Source organism: Ranitomeya variabilis, chromosome 1 (genome assembly GCF_051348905.1).
Source record: "Ranitomeya variabilis isolate aRanVar5 chromosome 1, aRanVar5.hap1, whole genome shotgun sequence".
Lineage (NCBI taxonomy): Eukaryota > Metazoa > Chordata > Amphibia > Anura > Dendrobatidae > Ranitomeya > Ranitomeya variabilis.
Genome location: NC_135232.1, coordinates 772,340,780 through 772,366,022, shown reverse-complemented (window position 1 = coordinate 772,366,022; position 25,243 = coordinate 772,340,780).

The following is a 25,243-nucleotide window of genomic DNA, read 5'->3' as shown; positions in this document are numbered from 1 at the left end:
TATATAGTAATAGTGATTACCTAACTGTCTGCAGCTGTAGTGGCGCATACCCGGCATGTTGTCGCTCCGTACTGAGCACGGCGCTCAGGAACCACGTCTTCCGGTCACATGATCCGGTCAGCTGACCAGACCTGCCACCAGGCGGTTTACCCGCGTAGTAGTATACAGCACAGCCCGCGTAGTAGTATACAGCACAGCCCACACAGTAGTATATACAGCACAGCCCACACAGTAGTATACACAGCACAGCCCACACAGTGGTATATACAGCACAGCCCACACAGTGGTATATACAGCACAGCCCACACAGTGGTATATACAGCACAGCCAACACAGTGGTATATACAGCACAGCCAACACAGTGGTATATACAGCACAGCCCTCACAGTGGTATATACAGCACAGCCAACACAGTAGTATATACAGCACAGCCAACACAGTGGTATATACAGCACAGCCCTCACAGTGTTATATACAGCACAGCCAACACAGTGGTATATACAGCACAGCCAACACAGTGGTATATACAGCACAGCCCTCACAGTAGTATATACAGCACAGCCCACACAGTGGTATATACAGCACAGCCCACACAGTGGTATATACAGCACAGCCAACACAGTGGTATATGCAGCACAGCCAACACAGTGGTATTGTTATATACAGCACAGCCAACACAGTGGTATATACAGCACAGCCAACACAGTAGTATTTACAGCACAGCTAACACAATGGTATATACAGCACAGCCCACATCTCATCCCTCCCCCCCTGTCAGCAGACGCTCTCTCCTCCATCATTGCATGCCGGTATAGTTGAATGCGGCAGCGGCAGCACTGGCGGGGGGAGGGGGGGAGAGTGCAGCGGCCCACTACTGGCACCGGCCCTTCTGGCATTTGCCAGAAGTGCCCGATGGCCAGTCCGGCCCTGGATGCCTGATTTGATAACTAATTTATGTGTGAACATTACTCCATATTATATCATACTGCATATCCTGAATGTTCATGTCACTTTATGTGTGTTTTTTTTTAAAAAAAGTTTTGTCTAATAAAATTTATACTATTTTATATATTTAAATTCGAGTACTCCTATATTTTTCTCCTGATCCTATATTATTTATGGAGTTTGAATTGTTTTCTACGTGTCGGGTCACTACTTAGTACCCCCACTTTATGGCATATATGATGCACCTGGGCTTTTTCGTATGTATATTGTTTTTATTATGTATACCCCTCTTTACATGTAAAGCGCCATGGAATAAATGGCGCTATAACAATAAATAATAATAATCTTGTTTGTGGGAAGACTTTATATATCTGATATCTCTTCGTGGGATTCTGTCCTCTGGAAATGAGTGCCTGTTCAGGACTAATATGATATGTTTGGTTCTAATAACCTTTATGAGTATTACATACTCACTTATAACAGTGCTGACTACCTCTGGCTTAGCGCATAGCACGAGGCCTTCGGAATCCCTCTGGGATCCCACTTTGAATCTCTGAGGAAATAATAGGCATGATCTCACGTTTTGAAGCCCTATATGTAAACCACTTGGTTTTTTTCTAACTATTGTTGTTTTGATATATAAATGCACCATGACACTGCCTTTATGACACTGTGTGATGTTTTATTATCCTATTATAATTCTTTCTGTAATAGGATATCTTGCTGTGCATATGTGATGTTGCTTAATTACTATTTCCCCTGTGTGTACGAGACCATATGCAACACGAGATAATCCATGGAGATCAGTTTGGATTAGAATTAGATAACCACCACTTATTCATCATGTACTGTATACACCATTGTGTCATGCACATGGCAACTTTGATTCATTTAGTAGTTATTCACCTACATGGCTAACACAGGGTCTTTAACCCTGTCCTGGCATTTTATCACCTGCACAATCGCATATTAACTATAGTTTATTGGTAATCACACTTTTTTAGTACTTGTTTTTAAAGTCGCTCAACAAAAACTAAATATTTTTAGGGAAAAAAGATAAATGTGGAGCACATATAACCCCTTAAAACTTCACTTTTAATGATTAATCAATATAAAACCCAGACCCAATATAAAGGAAAAAATTGTCACAGGAAATGTAAAATAGCCTATTAAGGTCCTAGATACACCTAGTGCTCATATCTGCCTGTCTGTGGAGGTTGGCACCCTAAGAGACGATTTTTTGGCGCCCCCACTCAGCGCAGACTGACCCTATCTCCCCTGCGATATCCCTCTCAATGCAGGTAGGAAAACAATATAGGGAAAGTGCAGTGGTGAACAAAATATTTAATAAACTATATGATATAAACCATAATTGGGACCTAAATAGGTACCTCCATATAGTAAATGAAATTTAGCACAACGCACACATAATTGGTCAACAGTCCCCCTTACAAAAAAGTTATACTCCAATGGTAACTAAGATGGTGCTCAGACCTATATTGTTTCATGCCAGGGAAAAGATCAATAGTCTATTGGTAACAAATATTCCATTCCATAGACATAACATTAACTCCCCCATTGGGCACATAACCAATCATATAGTACCCCTGATCCGGTAAGGCCTTATATCCAGGCGGCATCCGGCATCATTACCATCGCTTCCTCCTGATGAACCGTGAGAGCGGGGAAACACGTTGAGGAGAGAACGGCAGACGCTAAGTTCACCCTTACTTTTTATCCTATGATTTTTTCCAATGGTCGCTCCTTCATGCTTTACAGGATCAGGGGTACTATATGATTGGTTATGTGCCCAATGGGGTAGTTAATGTTATGTCTATGGAATGGAATATTTGTTACCAATAGACTATTGATCTTTTCCCTGGCATGAAACAATATAGGTCTGAGCACCATCTTAGTTACCATTGGAGTATAACTTTTTTGTAAGGGGGACTGTTGACCAATTATGTGTGCGTTGTGCTAAATTTCATTTACTATATGGAGGTACCTATTTAGGTCCCAATTATGGCTTATATCATATAGTTTATTAAATATTTTGTTCACCACTGCACTTTCCCTATATTGTTTTCCTACCTGCATTAAGAGGGATATCGCAGGGGAGATAGGGTCAGTCTGCGCTGAGTGGGTTGCCAAAAAATCGTGTCTTAGGGTGCCAACTGTTATGATCCCAGTGGCAAGGATCGCAGGTCTGACAAGCTAAGTACTAAGGACAACTAGCTCTGGGGAAGTGGTAACTAGATTGACCGCAACCTGAACCTATCCGCACACAACTAAAGGTAGCCGTGGAACGTTACCTAAAAAATTCCTAGACGTCTCGTCACGGCCTGAGAAACTGACTATTCCTAGAGGGAAAGAAAGTCCTTGCTTGCCTCAGTGAAATGACCCCAAAGATATAGAATAGCCCCCCACAAATATTAATGGTTAGTTAAGGGGAAAGCACAAACGCAGAGATGAAATTAGATTTAGCAAATGAGGCCCACTAATACTAGAAAGCAGAAAATAGGAAGGGGACTGTGCGGTTAATACAAAACCCTATTCAAAATATCCACGCAGAGATTGCTCGAGCCCCTCGCACCAACTAACGGTGCGGGGGAAGCAACTCCGTACCCCAGAGCTTACCAGCAAAAAGAAATCACATATTAGCAAGCTGGACTAGACTCATCATACACAGAAATCATATTGCAGGCAGATGAGCAAAAAATATTCAAACAGAACTTAGCTTATCCTGAAGAGGCAGAAAACAAGATGATCAAGAGCAATCAGAATAGCACTGAATACATTGACAGCCGGCGACAAGTGGAAGTGAAGCAGAGCTAAATAGGAGCCTCCCTGGTGGATAGCGAGGCAGCTGATCCAGCCAGACCCGCAGGATAATAAACCAAACCAGCAGGGGGAGCCAAAAAACCAAAGTCACACAATACCATCTGTGACCACAAGAGGGAGCCTGAAAACGGAGTTCACAACAGTAACCCCCCCTTGAGGAGGGGTCACCGAACCCTCAACAAAACCCCCAGGGCGATCAGGGTGAGCCACATGGAAGGCACGAACCAAATCGACCGCATGAACATCAGAGGAGACAACCCAGGAATTATCCTCCTGACCATAGCCTTTCCACTTAACCAAATACTGAAGCCTCCGTCTAGAAATACGAGAGTCCATGATCTTCTCCACCACGTATTCCAATTCTCCCTCAACCACCACAGGGGCAGGAGGCTCAACCGAAGGAACCACAGGCACCACATACCTCCGCAACAACGACCGATGGAACACATTATGAATAGCAAACGATGCCGGGAGGTCCAAACGAAAAGACACAGGGTTAAGGACTTCCAAAATCTTATAAGGACCGATAAACTGAGGCTTAAACTTAGGAGAGGAGACCTTCATAGGAACAAAGCGAGAAGACAACCACACCAAGTCCCCAACACAAAGTCGGGGACCCACACAGTGACGGCGGTTGGCAAAGCGCTGAGCCTTCTCTTGTGACAGCTTCAAATTGTCCACCACATGATTCCAAATCTGATGCAACCTATCCAACACAACATCCACTCCAGGACAGTCAGAAGGCTCCACCTGACCCGAGGAAAATCGAGGATGAAACCCTGAATTACAAAAAAAAGGCGAAACCAAAGTAGCAGAACTAGCCCGATTATTAAGGGCAAACTCGGCCAATGGCAAAAAAGTCACCCAGTCGTCCTGATCAGCAGAAACAAAACATCTTAAATAGGTTTCCAAAGTCTGATTAGTGCGCTCGGTTTGGCCATTCGTCTGAGGATGGAAGGGCGACGAAAAAGACAAATTAATGCCCATCTTAGCACAAAAGGTCCGCCAAAATCTAGACACAAACTGGGATCCTCTGTCAGAAACAATATTTTCAGGGATCCCGTGCAAATGAACCACATTTTGAAAAAACAGAGGAACCAACTCGGAGGAGGAAGGCAACTTAGGCAAGGGCACCAAATGGACCATCTTAGAAAAACGATCACACACCACCCAAATGACAGACATTCTCTGGGAGACAGGTAGATCTGAAATAAAATCCATGGAAATGTGTGTCCAAGGCCTCTTCGGGACAGGCAAAGGTAACAACAAGCCACTGGCACGAGAACAGCAAGGCTTCGCCCGAGCACAAATTCCACAAGACTACACAAAGAAACGCACATCCCGCGACAAGGAAGACCACCAGAATGACCTAGCCACCAAATCTCTGGTACCAAAAATCCCAGGATGGCCTGCCAACACCGAAGAATGAACCTCGGAAATAACCCTGCTGGTCCATCTATCTGGGACAAACAGTCTCTCTGGTGGGCAACGGTCAGGTCTATCCGCCTGAAATTTCTGCAGCACACGTCGCAAATCTGGGGAAATGGCAGACAAAATCACTCCCTCTTTGAGAATACCAGCCGGCTCTGAATCTCCCGGAGAGTCAGGCACGAAGCTCCTAGAAAGAGCATCAGCCTTCACATTCTTCGAACCAGGTAGGTACGAAACCACAAAATCGAAACGGGAGAAAAACAACGACCAACGAGCCTGTCTAGGATTCAGGCGCTTGGCCGACTCGAGATAAATCAGATTTTTGTGATCAGTCAAGACCACCACACGATGCTTAGCTCCCTCGAGACAATGTCGCCACTCCTCAAATGCCCACTTCATAGCCAACAACTCCCGATTACCAACATCATAATTCCGCTCGGCAGGTGAAAACTTTCTTGAAAAGAAAGCACATGGCTTCATCACAGAGCCATCAGAGCCTCTCTGCGACAAAACAGCCCCCGCTCCATCTCAGAAGCATCAACTTCGACCTGGAAGGGAAGGGAGACGTCTGGCTGACATAAGACCGGAGCTGAAGAAAACCGGCGCTTCAGCTCCCGAAAGGCCTCCACAGCCGCAGGAGACCAATTAGTAACATCAGAGCCCTTCTTGGTCAAATCCATCAATGGCTTAACAACACCAGAAAAATTAGCGATGAAGCGACGGTAAAAGTTAGCAAAACCCAAGAACTTCTGAAGACTCTTAACAGATGTAGGCTGAGTCCAGTCATGAATAGCCTGAACCTTGACTGGGTCCATCTCAATAGCAGAAGGAGAAAAAATTAAACCCAAAAAAGAAACCTTCTGGACTCCAAAAAGACATTTTGAGCCCTTCACAAATAACGCATTGGCACGCAGGACCCGAAACACCATCCTGACCTGCTCAACATGGGACTCCCAATCATCCGAAAAAAAACAGAATATCATCCAGATACACAATCATAAATTTATCCAGATATTCCCGGAAGATGTCGTGCATAAAGGACTGAAAGACAGAAGGAGCATTAGAAAGTCCAAAAGGCATCACCAAGTACTCAAAATGGCCTTCGGGCGTATTAAATGCAGTTTTCCATTCATCACCCTGCTTAATACGCACAAGGTTATACGCACCTCGAAGATCTATCTTGGTGAACCAACTAGCCCCCCTAATGCGAGCAAACAGATCAGATAACAATGGCAAAGGATACTGAAATTTGACCGTGATCTTGTTTAGAAGGTGATAATCAATATAAGGTCTCAGGGAACCATCTTTCTTAGCCACAAAAAAGAACCCCGCACCAAGAGGGGACGAGGAGGGGCGAATAAGTCCTTTCTCCAAAGACTCCTTTATATAACTCCGCATAGCAGCATGCTCCAGCACTGACAAATTGAAAAGTCGTCCCTTAGGAAATTTACTACCAGGAATCAAATTTATAGCACAATCACAATCCCTATGAGGAGGTAGAGAACTGAGTTTGGGCTCATCAAATACATCCTGGTAATCTGACAAAAACGCAGGGACCTCAGAAGGAGTGGATGAAGCAATTGACACCACTGGAGACATTGATGTAATACATTGGGGTACACAACCTAATCGGGCGGTTGTATCTTTTGCATTTGTATCTTCATTAAAAAAAAAAAAACAAACAAAACCTTTTTCTTATTATTTGGTTAATCGTTAATAAAGCTGTTTAAATTTTACTACAGGCATATGCTTCCTTTTTTTCTGTTTGGATTGAGCGTCCGTAATGAGTCCACTATGAGTCCACACAAAGGGAGCAGATCCGGGGGCACCACCCGGTAATCTGACGCCAGGGAAAAGAAAGAAATAATCCTGGGATGGGTTCACTGGATCCAACAGATGAGGGAGATAACACCATTCCATGTGGCAGCTTTTAACCCTCTACACACGGGCACCAGGATATCGCCTAAGCATAAGATCCCAGCCCTTCGCAAGTCACCACACAACTGGCAGTCTTTAGATTCAGTCCTTAAATCCAGTAGGGTGGTGAGATCACAATTCCATGTGGCAAAATTATCTCCCATCTCCATACACGATACCAGGATCCAGCTGCAGCTGCAGATCCTTGTCCCCATCAGATACAGGCCCAGGAATGCTAATGTAAGCATGATTACAGTATGGTCCATGTGTTTAGCGAACTAGGAGAGACAAGAGTGGACCCTCTGGACCGTGGGGAGCCCTACCCCTGGGCGAGCGACCTAGGTGATAACGACCCCTATACAGGGACCGCAAGGAGCAAGCCCAGAGGTCACTTACCCACGGTGAGATACCAGTAGGGACGGCTCCAGGAAGAGAGATAAACGAATGCAGGATACTGAGGAAGAATACGGGAAGCAGCTAGAGAGCCCGGAGGGCTGGGAGGCAGGAACGGAGCGGAGCTGAGGGAAGGAAAACAAAACAAAGACCATAGGTAAACCACAGGAAAAGAAGAACGGGGACTGCAGGTAACAACAAGGAGGAAACGGAGTGAACCAGAGAGAACCGGAAGGTAGCACGGTAAGGCACAGAGTGCAGGTACTTGAGCAGGGAATACGAAGGGCCAAACGTAATAGCAAACGTGCTAAAACAATCAGGCACCAGGAAGCAGGAAGAACTACCTTTTATAGGAGGAGCAGGAACAGGATTGGATGGAAAGAACATGTGACTTCAGGAGGAGGTAACAGAGACGCTGGGCCTGCGAGCTACAGGGAAGCTAGAGCGCCTGCGCAGAGAAAGAACACCTGCAGAGGAGCATGCAGACCGGGACGCTGGAGCGAAGGAACGAGGACGCTGGAGCGTAGCGGAGGATGTAACAATGTGCACAGGCTGGGGGGACACTATGTTACACCCTGCCTACCCGGTCGCCCAGGTAGTGTACCTCACTCATGCCCATCTGGCACCTTCCTGGCTTGATGGTCAAACCTGCCTTGTGGATGCGCCCGAGCAACTGCTGCCGATGTTCGAGGTGATCCTCCCAAGTGGGAATGAAGATGGCAATGTCATCCAGGTACACCGCCACGTACCTCATCAGTCCTTGGAGCAAGTGGTTGACCATCCATTGGAATGTTGCAGAAGCATTCTTCATACCTAAATGCATGACCTTGTACTTGTGCAGTCCAAAGGAGGTGATAAAGGCAGACCTCTGTGCACAATGCTCAGGGGAATCTGCCATTATCCCTGGCTCAGATCCATAATGGATAGGTAGCACACCCTAGCTAACAGCTCAAGCAGCTCCTCGATGCATGGCATTGGGTGCGCATTGGATGCTGTTATGGCATTGAGCCCCCTGTAGTCCAAACAGAATTGCGTTGTCCAATTCTTCTTTGGCACCAGGACTAGGGTTGAGCGAATTTTACTTTTTTGGGATCGAGTCGGGTTTCACGAAACCCGACTTTGTGAAAAGTCGAGTGGGGTGAAATCGGCTGAATATTGCGAAAAGTCAGGGGCCGACAGAAACACGAAACCCAATGCAAGTCAATGGGGAATCAAAATCGGCAGTGAGTGGAGGACAGGAAAACACCTACAGTGCCCATTTTAATGCCAAAAACATAAATTCTTATTACTTAAGCTTGTCAATCTTAATTTACTTTATAATAATAGTTAGGCATTGAAAATGGGGGGTCATTTGGCTAAAGTTGTGGGGGGCTAGGGCTGGCTCAAGATTTTCGTGGGCCCAGGAAACATGGAATACATCACGGCGGTGGAGCAGGGAGAGGTAAGTATTTCAACTTTGCAAGTGCTGTGATCCTGAGCAAGCCACTCGTTGGCATTGGCACTGGCACTGGGCCCCTCATAGTACGGCGGTGTGTTTGACGGCGGGTGGCGCCTCCCACCGGCAGAGACACTTTTGTGTACTATGAGGGGCCCTGTGCCAGTGACGTCGCCAAAGAGTATGCCCCCCCACACCTGATGAAGGAACCTGCACTTTCATCTGCACCTTCCTCTTTGTCCCCACGTAAGGTGGTATAGTATGCGGGAAGGGGAACCTGACTTTCAGCAGGGTCAGATTCTGGCTGTCTAGAGTGCAAGGGGAATGTAGTGGTCTGGGTCAATGTACTAGCAGACTCATCTAGCAGTGGCTGGGCAATGGGCAGGATGAGGAGGAAACACAGATATAGGCCCAAATAATAAAGTGGGCTAAATGCAGTTCAAATGTGGTAACAGGACTAAACAGGCAGCATTGCTTTGTTCAGTGGAGGACAACTGTAAGGAGTGGCAGACACTGTAATAATTATAGGGGATAACTCAGGAGACTCTTTGCGTGGAACAAGACAACGACAGGACACAGTTTTATAAGTGGTAAAGTCTATATTATCACACGGTGATTCAAACAGGTGCAGAGAGAAACTCAAGTCCACAACGCTTGGTGTAAATATTAAATGCAGCTCAGCAGTCTATAGGAGACTTCAGAGGAAAATGCAATCACGCAGAAAGTCTATGAAGCACAATTATTGTTGAGGATACTTGACACGAATAAGTCCTTGCTTAGTCAAAAACACAGATAGATATGCTTATAAGGCACTTCAAATAATATCTTAGCTCAACCAGCGAGGCCTGGGTAATAGTCTCAGGTTTTGCAAAGCAGCAACAGCTTACATGTCCAGCAAATGCAGATGGAAGTAAACACGAGCAGCAGATGAAGGAGGATTACTGGAACTGGTGTATGCAGCAGGAACTCAGAGCAGAGTAGCAGGATCACCACACAGGTTAACAGGAGCAGGTATATAGCCAGGGAGTCATCAGAGTCAGGAGCTGGATGCAAGGCAGAATACTCTAGCACAGAGTGAAGGCTGGGGTGGAGTTTTATAGCAGGAAGACACAGTGCACATGAGACCAAAGACGCCATCTTGGAAAAGGGCAGTAATGCACAAAAGGTAATAAAAAATGTTCAGAGTCCTGACAGACACAGTTCAAAATTGGTAACAGGACTAAACAGGCGGCATTGCTTTGTTCAGCGGAAGACAACTGTAAGGAGTGGCAGACACAGTTAGTATGCCCAAATAATAAAGTAGGCTAAATGCAGTTCAAAATTGGTAACAGGACTAAACAGGCGGCATTGCTTTGTTCAGCAGAAGACAACTGTAAGAAGTGGCAGACACAGTTAGTAGGCCCAAATAATAAAGTGGGCTAAATGCAGTCCAAAATTGGTAACAGGACTAAACAGGCGGGATTGCTTTGTTCAGCGGAGGACAACTGTACAGAGTGGCAGACACAGTTAGTAGGCCCAAATAATAAAGTGGGCTAAATGCAGTTCAAAATTGGTCACAGGACTAAACAGGCGGCATTTGTTATGACCCCAATGGCGAGGGTCTCAGAGGAACGTGGAAGTCTGCAGAATACAAAAATCCAGCTCATAGGGCAGTGGTAACTGGGTTGACCATATATCTACTCCTAACGCCAACACTAGAAGTAGCCGGGGATCATTCCTACGTTGATTCTAGATGACACGCGCCAGCCGGAGAATCTAGCTACCCCTAGTAGAGGAAAACAAAGACCTTTCTTGCCTCCAGAGAAGGGGACCCCAAAGCTGGATAGAAGCCCCCCACAAATAATGACGGTGAGGTAAGAGGAAATGACGAACACAGAAATGAACCAGGTTTAGCACAGAGAGGCCCGCTTACTGATAGCAGAATAAAGAAAGGTAACTTATATGGTCAACAAAAACCCTATCAAAATCCACACTGGAAATTCAAGAACCCCCGAACCGTCTAACGGTCCGGGGGGAGAACACCAGCCCCCCTAGAGCTTCCAGCAAAGGACAGGATATAGATTTGGAACAAGCTGGACAAAAATACAAAACCAAAACAAATAGCAAAAAGCAAAAGGCAGACTTAGCTGATATAACTGGAACCAGGATCAGTAGACAAGAGCACAGCAGACTAGCTCTGATAACTACGTTGCCAGGCATAGAACTGAAGGTCCAGGGAGCTTATATAGCAACACCCCTAACTAACGACCCAGGTGCGGATAAAAGGAATGACAGAAAAACCAGAGTCAAAAAACTAGTAACCACTAGAGGGAGCCAAAAGCAAATTCACAACAGGCATTGCTTTGTTCAGCGGAGGACAACTGTAAGGAGTGGCAGACACAGTTAGTAGGCCCTAATAATGAAGTGGGCTAAATGCAGTTCAAAATTGGTAACAGGACTAAACAGGCGACATTGCTTCGTTCAGCAGAGGACAACTGTACGGAGTGGCAGACACAGTTAGTAGGCCCAAATAATAAAGTGGGCTAAATGTCTGCCAAAGAATTGTTCATAAATAAACAGGTGGCATAGCTAGGTACAGGGGTGGGCTCCTCTGCTGAGTAGCAGACAGTGGTAGTATGCGCAAAGTATTAACTGGTCTAAATGGAGGCCAGGGCCCCTGTATATTTTAACCATCATCTATAATTTCAACAAATTTGTATTGGCAGTGCCATTGAAGGATTTAATAGCACAGACTACACAGTGGTGGAGCAGGGAGAGGTAAGTATTGCAAGTGGTAGAGCACTGTTCGAGCTGGGGGGAACACTCTCGTGGGCGGTGGTACTGGCACAGGGCCCCTCATATTACAAAGGTGTGTCTGACGTTGGTTGTGCACCACCACCGTCAGAGACACTTCATTGTACTATGATGGACCCTGTGCCAGTGCCGTCACGCAAGAGTGGGCACACCCACTTGTCCAGGCAAACGGCACTCGCACGGGTGCTTGCGCCAGGTGGTGACCACGGCTCTGTGGGGGTAGTCAGCCCATTTAGGGAGGTATAAAAATGGCCTATGATGGACATTCAGCAGCTGCAAATGGAGGAATTGGAGAAGTCAGTAAGAAGAGGCCAAAAGCAAGACATTTTTCAGGCAAGCTATGAGTCAGCAGGGGAAGGTGGGGCAAAATAATTTGAAATCCATGATTGGTTTATTTTAATGAAGGTTAGATCATCAACATTTTGGGTAGCCAGACGTGTCCATTTTTCGGTCAGTATTGAACCAGCAGCACTGAATACTCTTTCTGATAGCACACTAGCAGCAGGGCAAGTACTGTAATGCATATTCTGCCAATTCAGGCCAGGTGTCTATTTTAGACGCCCAGTAATCAAAGTGGAATGTGAGGGAGAACATCGATAAGGGAGGAAAAGTAGTTCGTAACCATACTGGACAAATGCTGTCTCCTGTCACTTTGAATCGATGCAGCAGTACTTGTCGTGTCAGCGGTCATTGTGAAATCACTCCACAACCTGGTCATAAAACCCCTCTGTCCAACGCCACTTCGGATTTGTGCACCTCTAACACCTCTGCCATGTTGCCCACTACGGCTCGTGTGAGAACCATCACCGCCACTGTGTGCTGGGAATGCCTGAACCAAACGGTCTACAAGAGTTGCTTGTTTGGTAGCCAATATTTGCTCAAGGTTCTCATGTGGCATGATATTTTGTAATTTTCCTTTATATCGTGGATCCAGGAGGCAGGCCTACCAGTAATCGTCATCGAATTAAACAACATAGGATCTCACAATTAAATTTTAAATAAACTCAAAATACATTATAACACCACAACCCCAGTTGTATATTAATCAACGAGGTAAAGAGCCTTTTTTTAAAAATGTAAATACTTTATTATACATAGACAAAATTCACATATATGGAAGTAAAGTACCACCCACCAAAATCAGGTTTACAGGGGAATAGAACCAGGTATAGTTATAAAAAACAATCAATCTCAAAAAACACTTTAAGTATATATTATTATAGAGCCATAATACTCCAACCACAAGTTTTTATGAAAAGAATACTATAATTCATAGGAAACCAAATAATGTGTCTGGCTCTTTAAAAAGAAGTAAGTAAAAGGGTAAGAATACCTATATACCATTTAGTTAAACCCAAGTGCTAATTATAGCATATAGGAGACCAGGAAGTGAGCTGTCAGTGCAGCGTACACATCCGGCTATTAGCGCTAGCAAAATTAAGGTGCCAATTATACCCAATAACTTACTTCAAACAGAGACCTGGACCCCGACCTGGCGCCCCGACGCGCGTTTCGCCGTTCTTCTTCAGGAGCATGGCTTAATATAACGCAAACATCCGTATATATGGTTTGAGGGAACCAATAAACAAGTGCCGTTCCTAATTGGTATCCGGCGAAATACGGTGCATGCGCGAGTATTCCCCGGCCCCATATGGGCACTTCCTCCTTCACTCCTGAGATGCAAGCAATCCACCGCTGCCTAGCAGCGGGGGACGCCGGCGCATCACGTGAGCGAATCTGGAAGGTCCAGGCTCGGGAATCTCCGGGCATGCGCACAAGCCGAAACCAATGACATAAGCGGCAATGCACCAAACTTCTAACAGCCAAAATAATAACATTAAGGGCATGATGTTTAATTCTTATACATATATGGGCATAAATTATATAGTAATATAATAAGGTAAAAAAGAGAGAGAGCCAGTTGGAAAAATATCAAAGCACACATCAGCACAATAATAAAAGTATATAAATACAGTGTTAACAATACTAGTGTACAAGCAAATAATTACACTCACTGGCCACTTTATTAGGTACACCTGTCCAACTTCTTGTTAACACTTAATTTCTAATCAGCCAATCACATGGCGGCAACTCAGTGCATTTAGGCATGCAGACATGGTCAAGACAATCTCCTGCAGTTCAAACCGAGCATCAGTATGGGGAAGAAAGGTGATTTGAGTGCCTTTGAACGTGGCATGGTTGTTGGTGCCAGAAGGGCTGGTCTGAGTATTTCAGAAACTGCTGATCTACTGGGATTTTCACGCACAACCATCTCTAGGGTTTACAGAGAATGGTCCGAAAAAGAAAAAAAATCCAGTGAGCGGCAGTTCTGTGGGCGGAAATGCCTTGTTGATGCCAGAGGTCAGAGGAGAATGGGCAGACTGGTTCGAGCTGATAGAAAGGCAACAGTGACTCAAATCGCCACCCGTTACAACCAAGGTAGGCCTAAGAGCATCTCTGAACGCACAGTGCGTCGAACTTTGAGGCAGATGGGCTACAGCAGCAGAAGACCACACCGGGTACCACTCCTTTCAGCTAAGAACAGGAAACTGAGGCTACAATTTGTACAAGCTCATCGAAATTGGACAGTAGAAGATTGGAAAAACGTTGCTTGGTCTGATGAGTCTCGATTTCTGCTGCGACATTCGGATGGTAGGGTCAGAATTTGGCGTAAACAACATGAAAGCATGGATCCATCCTGCCTTGTATGGAGCATCTTTGGGATGTGCAGCCGACAAATCTGCGGCAACTGTGTGATGCCATCATGTCAATATGGACCAAAATCTCTGAGGAATGCTTCCAGCACCTTGTTGAATCTATGCCACGAAGAATTGAGGCAGTTCTGAAGGCAAAAGGGGTCCAACCCGTTACTAGCATGGTGTACCTAATAAAGTGGCCGGTGAGTGTATATACCTATAAAATACCGTGTAAAAGACAAAATTATGTGTATAAATATAAAATACCATAACAAAAATAATTGTTGGTATAATAATATTATATAGATTAATTAATAAATATATATCAATAAATACATATGGAATAAAATTGGCCATAAATATTAGCCATATTAAATACAAATAAGGTGAATTGTATAGAGTGCAATACTGATGCTTGATAGCTAATATATAGTACCATCAGTATAACAAACACCATAATAATACCAAGTATACATAATTTAAACAAGACAGTGTGTGTGATATAAATACAATTTAGACAAAAATAATTATAACTGTGCACAGTTGTGCCTGATAGCTCTTCAAATTCAGCTTATCTCCTTCTTCAAAAAACTGGCTCGCATCATCCACAGTCAAAAATTGGTCACTCAAATGTATAAATAAGCATAAGCATATCTAGAAGAATGAATCAAAATAAGAATAAAAATTTAAATTTTTTAAAACCAAAGCTTAAAACATATACGAACATGCTAAAAGAGGGGATAGTGAACTTATAGTGAACAATATTTCAGAGAAATGATCCGAATCCATGGCTCTCATTTAAACCATTAGGGACTAAAGTGTTCAGCCTATAAATCCAGCGGCTTTCCACCTGAGATAATACTCTAAATAAATTCCCTCGCCTAATACCCAAGGTTACCTGATCGATTGCCATAAACCGGAGGTTACTAGCATCAGAATTGTGAACAGCTTTAAAATGTCTAGCCAAAGTTTTTAACTGTTCATTCTCATTTGGATCTTTAGATTTTTATATATCGCGTATATGTTCGCGTATCCTAATGCGAAACTCACGGGTGGTCATGCCGATATACGATTTATTACAAGAGCAATAGGCTAGATAAATTACTCCTTGTGATGTACAAGTAAGGTATTTCCGGATTGAAAAAGTAAGTGATTGATCAGAATTGCGAAATACTTTACTCTTAATAGTATTCGCACAAGCCTTGCATTTTTTGCATGGGAAAAAGCCTTGTACTTCCCCAAAGGGATTCATCTGAATAGATTTTTTTGGACCATAATGACTCCTTACAAGTAAGTCAGACAGATTTTTTGATCTCTTAGCTGTTATAAGGGGTTTAGAAGTCAAAGTCTTCCTCAAAATAGGGTCAGTTAGTAAAATGGCCCAACGATTTTGTATGATTTTTGTTAATTCTTCCCATTGGCCATTAAAATTAGTAATCAGTCTTGCTTTATCAAATTTAGGTTTCTTATCTTTATTCATGTAGAGAAGCTGATTCCTTGTCACATTGCAAGCTCTATTATAGGCATGACGGATTGGTCGGTGACCATATCCCCTTTCCCGAAACCTAGAGTAAAGATCAGATGCTTGGATTTGGAAGGCGTCTTCAGTAGAGCAAATTCTTTTTGCTCTCAAATATTGTCCTACTGGAATGGACTTAATAGTAGAAGGTAAATGAGAAGATTCGGCATGTAATAATGAGTTGGTGGAAGTAGGTTTTCTAAAAATATTGGTAAAAATTGAACTAAGTTCAAGTTGAAGTAAGTTATTGGGTATAATTGGCACCTTAATTTTGCTAGCGCTAATAGCCGGATGTGTACGCTGCACTGACAGCTCACTTCCTGGTCTCCTATGTACAATAATTAGCACTTGGGTTTAACTAAATGGTATATAGGTATTCTTACCCTTTTACTTACTTCTTTTTAAAGGGCCAGACACATTATTTGGTTTCCTATGAATTATAGTATTCTTTTCATAAAAACTTGTGGTTGGAGTATTATGGCTCTATAATAATATATACTTAAAGTGTTTTTTGAGATTGATTGTTTTTTATAACTATTCCTGGTTCTATTCCCCTGTAAACCTGATTTTGGTGGGTGGTACTTTACTTCCATATATGTGAATTTTGTATATGTATAATAAAGTATTTACATTTTTAAAAAAAGGCTCTTTACCTCGTTGATTAATATACAACTGGGGTTCCAGTAATCGTCATCGGTCATCATTTTGATAATGCGGGGGCCCCTTTTTAGGATACGCAAGGCATACTCAGCCATGTGGGCCAATGTTCCAGGTGTCAATTCACTGCTTGTGCTGGGTTGAGGAGCACTTTCTTGCAAATCAACATCACTTGTGTCCCGCAAAAACCCTGTACCTGACCTTGCAACGCCACCAGTTTCTATTGCCCCCTGAGAAGCATCCTCCTCCCATAAATATTCATCCCCATCATCCTCCTCTTCATCCACCACCTCGTCCAGGAGAGTTCCCTGAGCAGACAATGGCTGACTGTCATCAAGGCTTCCCTCCTCAGCTGCAGATGCCTGCTCCTTAATGTGCAACAAACTTTGCATCAGCAGACGCGTTAGTGGGATGCTCATGCTTATGATGGCGTCGTCTGCACTTACCAGCTGTGTGCATTCCTCAAAACACTGAAGGACGCCGGGAGGCGGAGCTTGTATATGGCCGCTTCTTATCAGAGCTCCTGGACCAAGGGCGCAGAAAATCTCTTTTAACGCCCGTTTCTCATACCGAGCCCAGGATAGGGACCGGACAAGGGATTCCCACTGCAATCCCGGCTCTCCGGACTCCCCGGGAGTCACCAGGTGCAGGCAGCACCACATACCTCACAGTGTGCAGCGCCGCTCCTTTCCGGCGCTCAGAGGCCAGAAGCGGTGAAGGAGCCGGAGGTGAAGGGGCGCTCTGCACATAGCGGCATCGATCACCGCCGAGAGGAAGAGAAGCAGGAGTTGCCGGTGTGATTCCAAGCGCCCCGGGTTGGTAAGCGGCGTCACAGGTGTGCGGGAAGATCTGCGCGGGAAGAGGAGGTGAGCCGGCGCCATCTTGCCAGACAGCGTGCAGGTCCTCATTAATGCCACACACCGCTGGAGGGGAGAGAGAAGCTAAACTGCTACTGCTGCCGCTGTGACAGAGTGAGAGGCACAGGGGACAATCATCACACCTAGACACTGAGGAGGTGGGAGACGATTATAGGACCTAAATTAGCCCTATACTTAGCGGGCAATACTTCTTTGGAGACCCACTGGAAGATATAGTGCCAGTGCAGGAGAAGGAGAGTAACATCTTGATCCTAGAAAATCATAATACCGGTGGGGTGTGAAACGTAGGGAGAGACATTTCTATGAACTTACAGAAAGCACACCTGCAGTCTGCTGGGATCTTTGCACAACTACACAGCTGGGATTCTGGACTGGCTCAAGCCACAGCTTTATATTGTCTGAAGTGTATATACAACATTTTTATGAAAGGCTCTTTTAATTCTTCTGGTATAATTCATGCAAAGTCATGAGTGAAAGCCCATTTAGGGCAACAATCTAAAAGATATCCGAATTTATCCCCAGATGTAATTGCTACGCATAACGACATCACTGACAACTTTACTAACTATCTTAGGCTTCCATCTCATAATGGACAAATTTGTGGGTAAAAATGCCAAGTCTGGCAGAAGCTCTACACGTAACCAAGCAGGCGCATCGCCTTTGTCACAAAAAGACGATATCAATATAGAAAACTCACAGTCCATTGCAACTGCTATCATAGAACGGCTGATGCCTGAGATAGACAATCGCTTGGCAGCTTTTCAAACTTCATTGGACACAATAGTTTCACAAGTTAATACCCAGGGCACACGCATAGCAGAAGTGGAACAAAGAATATCAGACCTGGAGGACTCTACCATGACCCTCAAAGATAAACTGGATAACAAAGAAAAGGTCATTTCAGATCTTCTAGACAAAGTAGATGACCTTGAAAATATGTCTCGTCGTAACAATCTGAGACTTATAGGCCTCCCAGAGTCTATCCCTCCCTCGGAGCTAGTTAAAATTACATCTGAGTGGCTGCCTAAAGCTCTTGGGGTGCTACCAGCTTCGGGCGTAATGGCTGTTGAGAGAGCACACAGGTTGGGACCACCAAGGGGAGGAGAGGGTGATAGGCCACGTCCAGTCATCTTTAAAATCCTGGATTTCCAAGATAAAACCCGCATCTTGACTGCATTTAGAAAACAACGCACCCTGCTGTTTGAGAACCATAAACTACTTTTGTTCCAAGATTACTCGGCTGCAATGGCGGCCAAACGTAAAGCCTTCAACCCTGCTTGTAAAATTTTGGTGGATAAAAACATTCGCTTTAGCCTGCAATATCCCTCGATTCTGCGCTTTGTCATGGAGGGTAAAAATCGGTCCTTTAATGACCCAGAAAAGGCTCTGGAATTTCTCCAGGATACACCCCGGGCTCATTCTAACTCTAACAAACCCTGAATAAGAGGAGCTGCTCTAATTTGTCATTATTAAGTGATGTCGTGTTTATGCCATTACTCTTTTGCCCTCAGGCGGCATGTTTATTTTCTATGTTATGCTCACTCTTTGGTTGAGTATCTCTGTTATAGTTATAAAGTTTATTTGGGGGGGGGAGTTGGGAGGGGGGGAGGGGCTCTGCTTACGTATACTTAATTCTCAGGTTCTGGGAGGTCTCGCGCTCACTCGCTGGGATGGGTGGGGATCTCACTTACAGCTTCTGCAGGTGGGTCTGGTGGTCACCCGAAAGGGGATAGGTTAATGACAGACCAAGCAGGTACTAAAGATACCACTATCCGCTCCTTACAATGGTGCTCATGGAATGTCAATGGACTGAACTCCCCAGTTAAGAGGAAAAAGGTCCTAAATTTTTTACAAAAACAAAACTTCCACATCATTTTCCTCCAAGAAACACATTGGATCAGGGGTAATCACCCCTCTCTGTTAAGTAGAAAATACACACTTTGTGCCGAGGCTTCATACACAAAAAAACAAAGAGGAGTAGCTGTACTGATATACAATGGCCTCAATTATGAGATACTTGACACCTTAGAAGACCCTCAGGGCAGATTTCTTTTGGTTAAAATTATAATTGAGGGAATGTGTTTTAGTTTGGTCAATATTTATGCCCCAAACACACCTGAGGTTCAATTTCAGGTTAAACTGAGAGAGAGGTTGGCAGGGTGGGATACGTCAAGGGTGATTATGGGAGGCGACTTTAACGAGGTAGCAGACATATCCATGGATAGATCCAACCCTAAAGATACTTATCGACCGGTGCAGGGGAGCATCATTCATTCATTAATAGACCATTTTGACTTGATTGATATATGGAGATTACAACACCCCTTGGAGAGGGATTACTCTCACTACTCCCACGTACATGACTCACACGCCAGGATCGATTGTTGGTTGTTACATGAGTCATTGGTGCCCTTAGTGACACAGTCTACTATACAAACTATTCACATTTCAGATCATGCCCCGGTGACGTTCCAATCTAGACTAGTATTTCCAGTTCATCAGGAGAGGAGGTGGCGCTTCCCTTCTTACCTATACCAATCAGATGATTTTAAAAAATATTTGCAGATGTCTTGGGGAGAATATAAAAACGATAATCAAATTCACTGTGATGACGCACACTTGTTTTGGATGGCCTCTAAGGCAGTACTGAGGGGTAAAATTATCTCTTATGTTAGTCATAAAAAAAAAGAAATTATGAAAAGAGCAATGGAAACACAAAAATCAGTAACCCAAGCTTACAAAGATTTTAAACTGAATAACTCCCCACTGACCAAAGAAAAATTTTTGAGGGCAAAGGAGGAGGCGGATACTCTGGCCCATGAGATGGCTATGTTCAACTTGGACTATCAAAAACAAAAATATTTTAAATGGGGTAATAAACCGGGGAAATTGCTTGCATCTCTTACAAGGCCTTACAGGAAAGCAACGAAAATATATAAAATACAACAACGCAATGGTCACACTTTAACTAATAATGAGGAGATAGTGGATGAATTTCGATCTTTTTTCGGCGATTTATATAAATCAGAGGCGGGAGGAGGAGGAGGGACTGGGGATTTCCTTAAGGGCCACCTTGCTCCGGCGCTCACAATAGAAGAGAGAGAAACCATCAACTCCCCTATTACACCCTCAGAAATTTTACAGACCTTAACCAAACTTAAACTTTCCAAAGCACCAGGCCCAGACGGGTTCAGCAATGAACATTATAAAATCCTAGGAACACATATAGCTACCCATTTAAGTGAATTATTTAATAATATAGTTGAATCGGGCCACTTACCAGACCGGTTCAATGAGGCGGTGGTTATTGTTCTACCAAAACCAGGTAAAGACCACACTCAGGTAGAGGGATATAGACCTATCTCGTTATTAAATTCGGATTTTAAAATTTTTACAAAAATCCTGGCAGATAGACTACAAAAAATAATTCCAAATTTGATCTCGCCACAACAAACTGGATTTATCCACGGAAAATCCATCACATACAACATTAGGACAGCTTTAAGTGTCATATCTCATAGCAGAGCACACAAACAGATGAAAACTATAGTGGTCAGTCTTGACGCTGACAAGGCGTTCGATAGGGTAGCATGGGATTATTTATATGATCTGCTATTATTCCGAGAATTTGGTCCATGGTTTTGTGAAGCTGTCAAATCAATTTACAGACACCCACTGTCCAGGATGTCTGTGAACAATGTTCTATCTAGACCCTTTGAGATTCAGCGGGGAACACGCCAGGGCTGTCCTCTGTCCCCACTCTTATTTGATATAGCACTAGACCCCCTTTTAAGAACATTACAGAACGAGGCAGCTTTTGAGGGGGTGAGGGTGGGAGCTACATCTATAAAGATCTCGGCTTTCGCTGATGATGTTCTTTTATTTATTGCCAACCCAGGAAAAGCAATCCCGGCCATTATGCAAATCTTGGAGAATTTTGGTAGATGCTCTGGGTTTAAGGTTAACCATAGTAAATCTGAGGCCTTGGCGGTTTTTAGATCCGGGAGGCTGGGTAACCCCTCATTCCCATTCCACTGGTGCCAGGATTCTATCAAATACTTGGGGATACGATTGCCTGCAGACCCATCTATTTTATATAGAGTTAATTACAAACCACTAATCTCCTCCATAATTGACCTTCTCCATTCATGGAAACACTTCACACTGTCGTTTTCTGGTAGATGCCATTTAATTAAAATGGTAGTGTTTCCTAAATTATTATACACCTTTCAGACGCTGCCCCTTCTCCTGACTAGATCAGACCTGGACTTATTGAACCTAAACTTTCGTAAATTCATTTGGGGAGTTGGAGGTAGATCACGAATAAGTCTTGCAAGATTGCAGGCAACGAGATTGGAAGGTGGAGTAAATTTTCCTGACTTGGGAAGATATAATTTAGCGGCTAATTTTAGATATGCAATTGATTGGATTAGAGGTGTCTCCCACTTTGCAAATGTTGAACTAGAGCAACAATTCTTCCCACATATCTCGTTGCCGGCCTTGTTACACCTAAGTGGGGAAGATCTCCCAACGGGAATACACGAACATCCATCACTATGGCAGACGCTGCAAACTTGGAAACAATGCAGGAAAATTTGTAATTTAAAGCTTGGTTTGTCCCCCTTCCAGTCCTTTTTGGGAAACCCGGGGTTTTTGAGGGGCTCCGCACCATCTTTTTATAAGCTTTTGGCTTCCCAAGGTTGTAGGCAGGTAGTGGATCTCTTGGATCCTAATTTCTCTATATTATCCTTTGAATTGGCGTCTCAGCGATTCCCACTATTTAGTAACAGACCATTCTTATTTCTCCAGGCTCGCAGTTTGGTACAGAAATGTCAGTCGGGGGGAGTGGGGGGGGTGGAGGGGAGAATTAATCTAGATGGGTTTATTCGTAATGCAAAGTCTAACCCGGCTTCTATAAGCAACATTTACTCTTTATTACGTAGAAAGTGGGTGGGGGAAGGGAAAACTACAGGATTGGCGAGATGGCTGAGAGACATGCCATGCTTGGAGGTGGGAGACCTCTTTGAGGCTACTGTGTCGCAGAGAAAGACTCTGCCTTACAGCAGCTACACGGACATGGCACTTTTAATACTACACAGAGCCTATATTACACCTTGCATGCAATCTAAAATGTCCCCCTCCACCGTCTATTTGTGTTCTAAATGCAAGTCTCGTAACACTGACATCTACCATCACTTGTGGGGTTGCCCGCAAATTCTGGAACTATGGAGAGAGGTACACAAAGAATTACAGAATATTTGTAAAGTAAATTTCACGCTTACTCCACAATGGGCCATATTTAATATCTTAGACGAGTCATCTCACAAACTGCCTAAACACATTAAGGCAACATTTATAATTTGGGCTTCGGCGACTAGGAAGAGCATTTTACACCAGTGGCTGAGCCCGTTAGTCCCTTCACTTCCTTTCATCCGCACTAAAATCCAGTTTATATTCAGAATGGAGTGGTTGGATGCACTGACTAATAGAGAAAAGCAAGTGGGTAAATTCTTTTCTACGTGGGCTACTTTTATTCCTTCGCTCCCTCTAGAAACAAGGGAGAAACTGAGAGCACATTTTGAAAACACCCAATGGTACTTACTACAGAGGATAGGTGGTAACTCACCAGTTTCGTGAGACACTTCTTGGTTATACGTAAGCTAAGTTTGGGGGCCTCTAATTTGGATTTTGTAGGGGGGGGGGAGGGATGTTGAGGTTACGTTGTTATTTAACATTGTCTTATTACTGCAGTACTATTGGATTGATATGATTTGTATTGTATTGTATTGAAAAAATCTAATAAACAAATTTTGAAAAAAAAAAAACACTGAAGGACTTGACAGAGGACTTGTAGCTTCGACCACTACACACCAGACAACTCCATGTCTGCCATCCAAGTGCCTGCCCGTGTATGTGTATCCTCCCACAAATTAATTACAGCATGCCTCTGTTCGCACAGCCTCTGAACCATGTGCAGTGTGGAGTTCCACCTTGTTGCAACGTCGATTATTAGGCGGTGCTGGGGAAGATTCAGCGATCGCTGATGGTTCTGCATACGGCTGGAGTGTACGGGCGATTGGCGGATGTGCGAACAAAGTCTTCGCACCTTCAGGAGCAGGGCTGGTAACTCTGGATAATTTTTGAGGAAGCACTGCACCACCAGGTTCAAGGTGTGAGCCAGGCAAGGTATGTGTTTCAGTTCTGAAAGGGCTACGGCAGCCATAAAATTCCTTCCGTTATCACTGACTACCTTGCCTGCCTCAAGATGTACACTGCCCAGCCATGACTGAGTTTGTTGCTGTAAGTACTCAGCCAGTACTTCCGCGGTGTGTCTGTTGTCGCCCAAACACTTCATTTGTAACACAGCCTGCTAATGCTTACCACTAGCTGTTCGATAATGGGACACCTCGTGTGCAACACTGGCAGCTGCGGATGGAATTGTCGTGCGACTGCGCTGTGTGGACGAGCTTTCGCTTAAAGAGAAGGAGGATGAGCAGGAGGAGGAAGGGTGGCGAATGCCTACAGCCAACTGTTTCCTAGACCGTTGGCTAGCCAGAACTGTCCCACTATGGCTGTCCCCTGAGGACCCTGCATCCACCACATTAACCCAGAGAGCCGAGATGGCCACGTAACATCCCTGGCCATGCCTACTGGTCCATGCATCTGTGGTGAGGTGCACCTTTCCACTGACTGATTGCCTCAGTGCATGGACAATGCGGTCTTTGGCATGCTGGTGGAGGGCTGGAATGGCTTTTCTCGCAAACAAGTGCCGACTGGGTAGGTCATAGCGTGGTACTGCGTAGGCCATCAGGTCTTTGAAAGCTTCGCTTTCAACCAACCAGTAGGGCATCATCTCTAATGAGAATAGTATAGCAATGTGGGCATTCAAACCCTGTGTACGCGGATGAGAGGATGAGTACTTTCTTTTCCTATCGAGAGTCTCTTGTAGGGTGAGCTGGACTGGAGAGCTGCATATGGTCAAACTAGCGGTGGGGGTGGTGGACATGGCAGATTGAGAGAGGGTTGGTGATGGTATTCTTGATGTTGGCCAACATACAGTGTTTCCAACCAAGAACCTTGTGATTCCCTGACTGCTTTGGCCTTGCGACGATACCTCCACATTTGCTGCTGGTGGTGTCCTAACCGGTGGGTTTACAGTGAGGGAAGCAATGTAGCGTAGCAGACTACCTTCATTATGAGCAGGTGCACCAACGGTACGGGACGTTTGGTAGTTAGTCCAGGCTTGCAAGTGCATTCTGGTTAAATGTCTAAGCATGCACGTTGTATTTAAATTTTTAAGATTCTTCCCTCTGCTAAAGGTCTTTGAGCATATCTTACAGATAACTTTGCACTGATTATTTGGATCTTGGTTAAAAAATTGCCACACTACACTCTTCCTACTATGGAAAACCTTCTCAGGCATTGCACGCTGTGCTACTTTCACCAGATGGCCACGCTGTCCTAAAACTGTTTTTGTTTTTGACAAACGTTTTTGGCCTGATACGGGCCAGCCAGATGACAGCTGTTGCGATGTAGATGGCTGCTGCGGATCATCCTCCTCCGCTTCTGAGCTACTGGCAGCGGCACCTACTCTCCCCAATGGCTGCCAATCTGGGTCAACAACTGGGTCATCTATCACCTCTTCTTCAATGTCATGTGCACCTTCCTCTGTGTCACTGTGTAAGGTGCTATAGCGTTCGGGACGGGGCACCATAGTCTCATCAGGGTCAGATTCTGG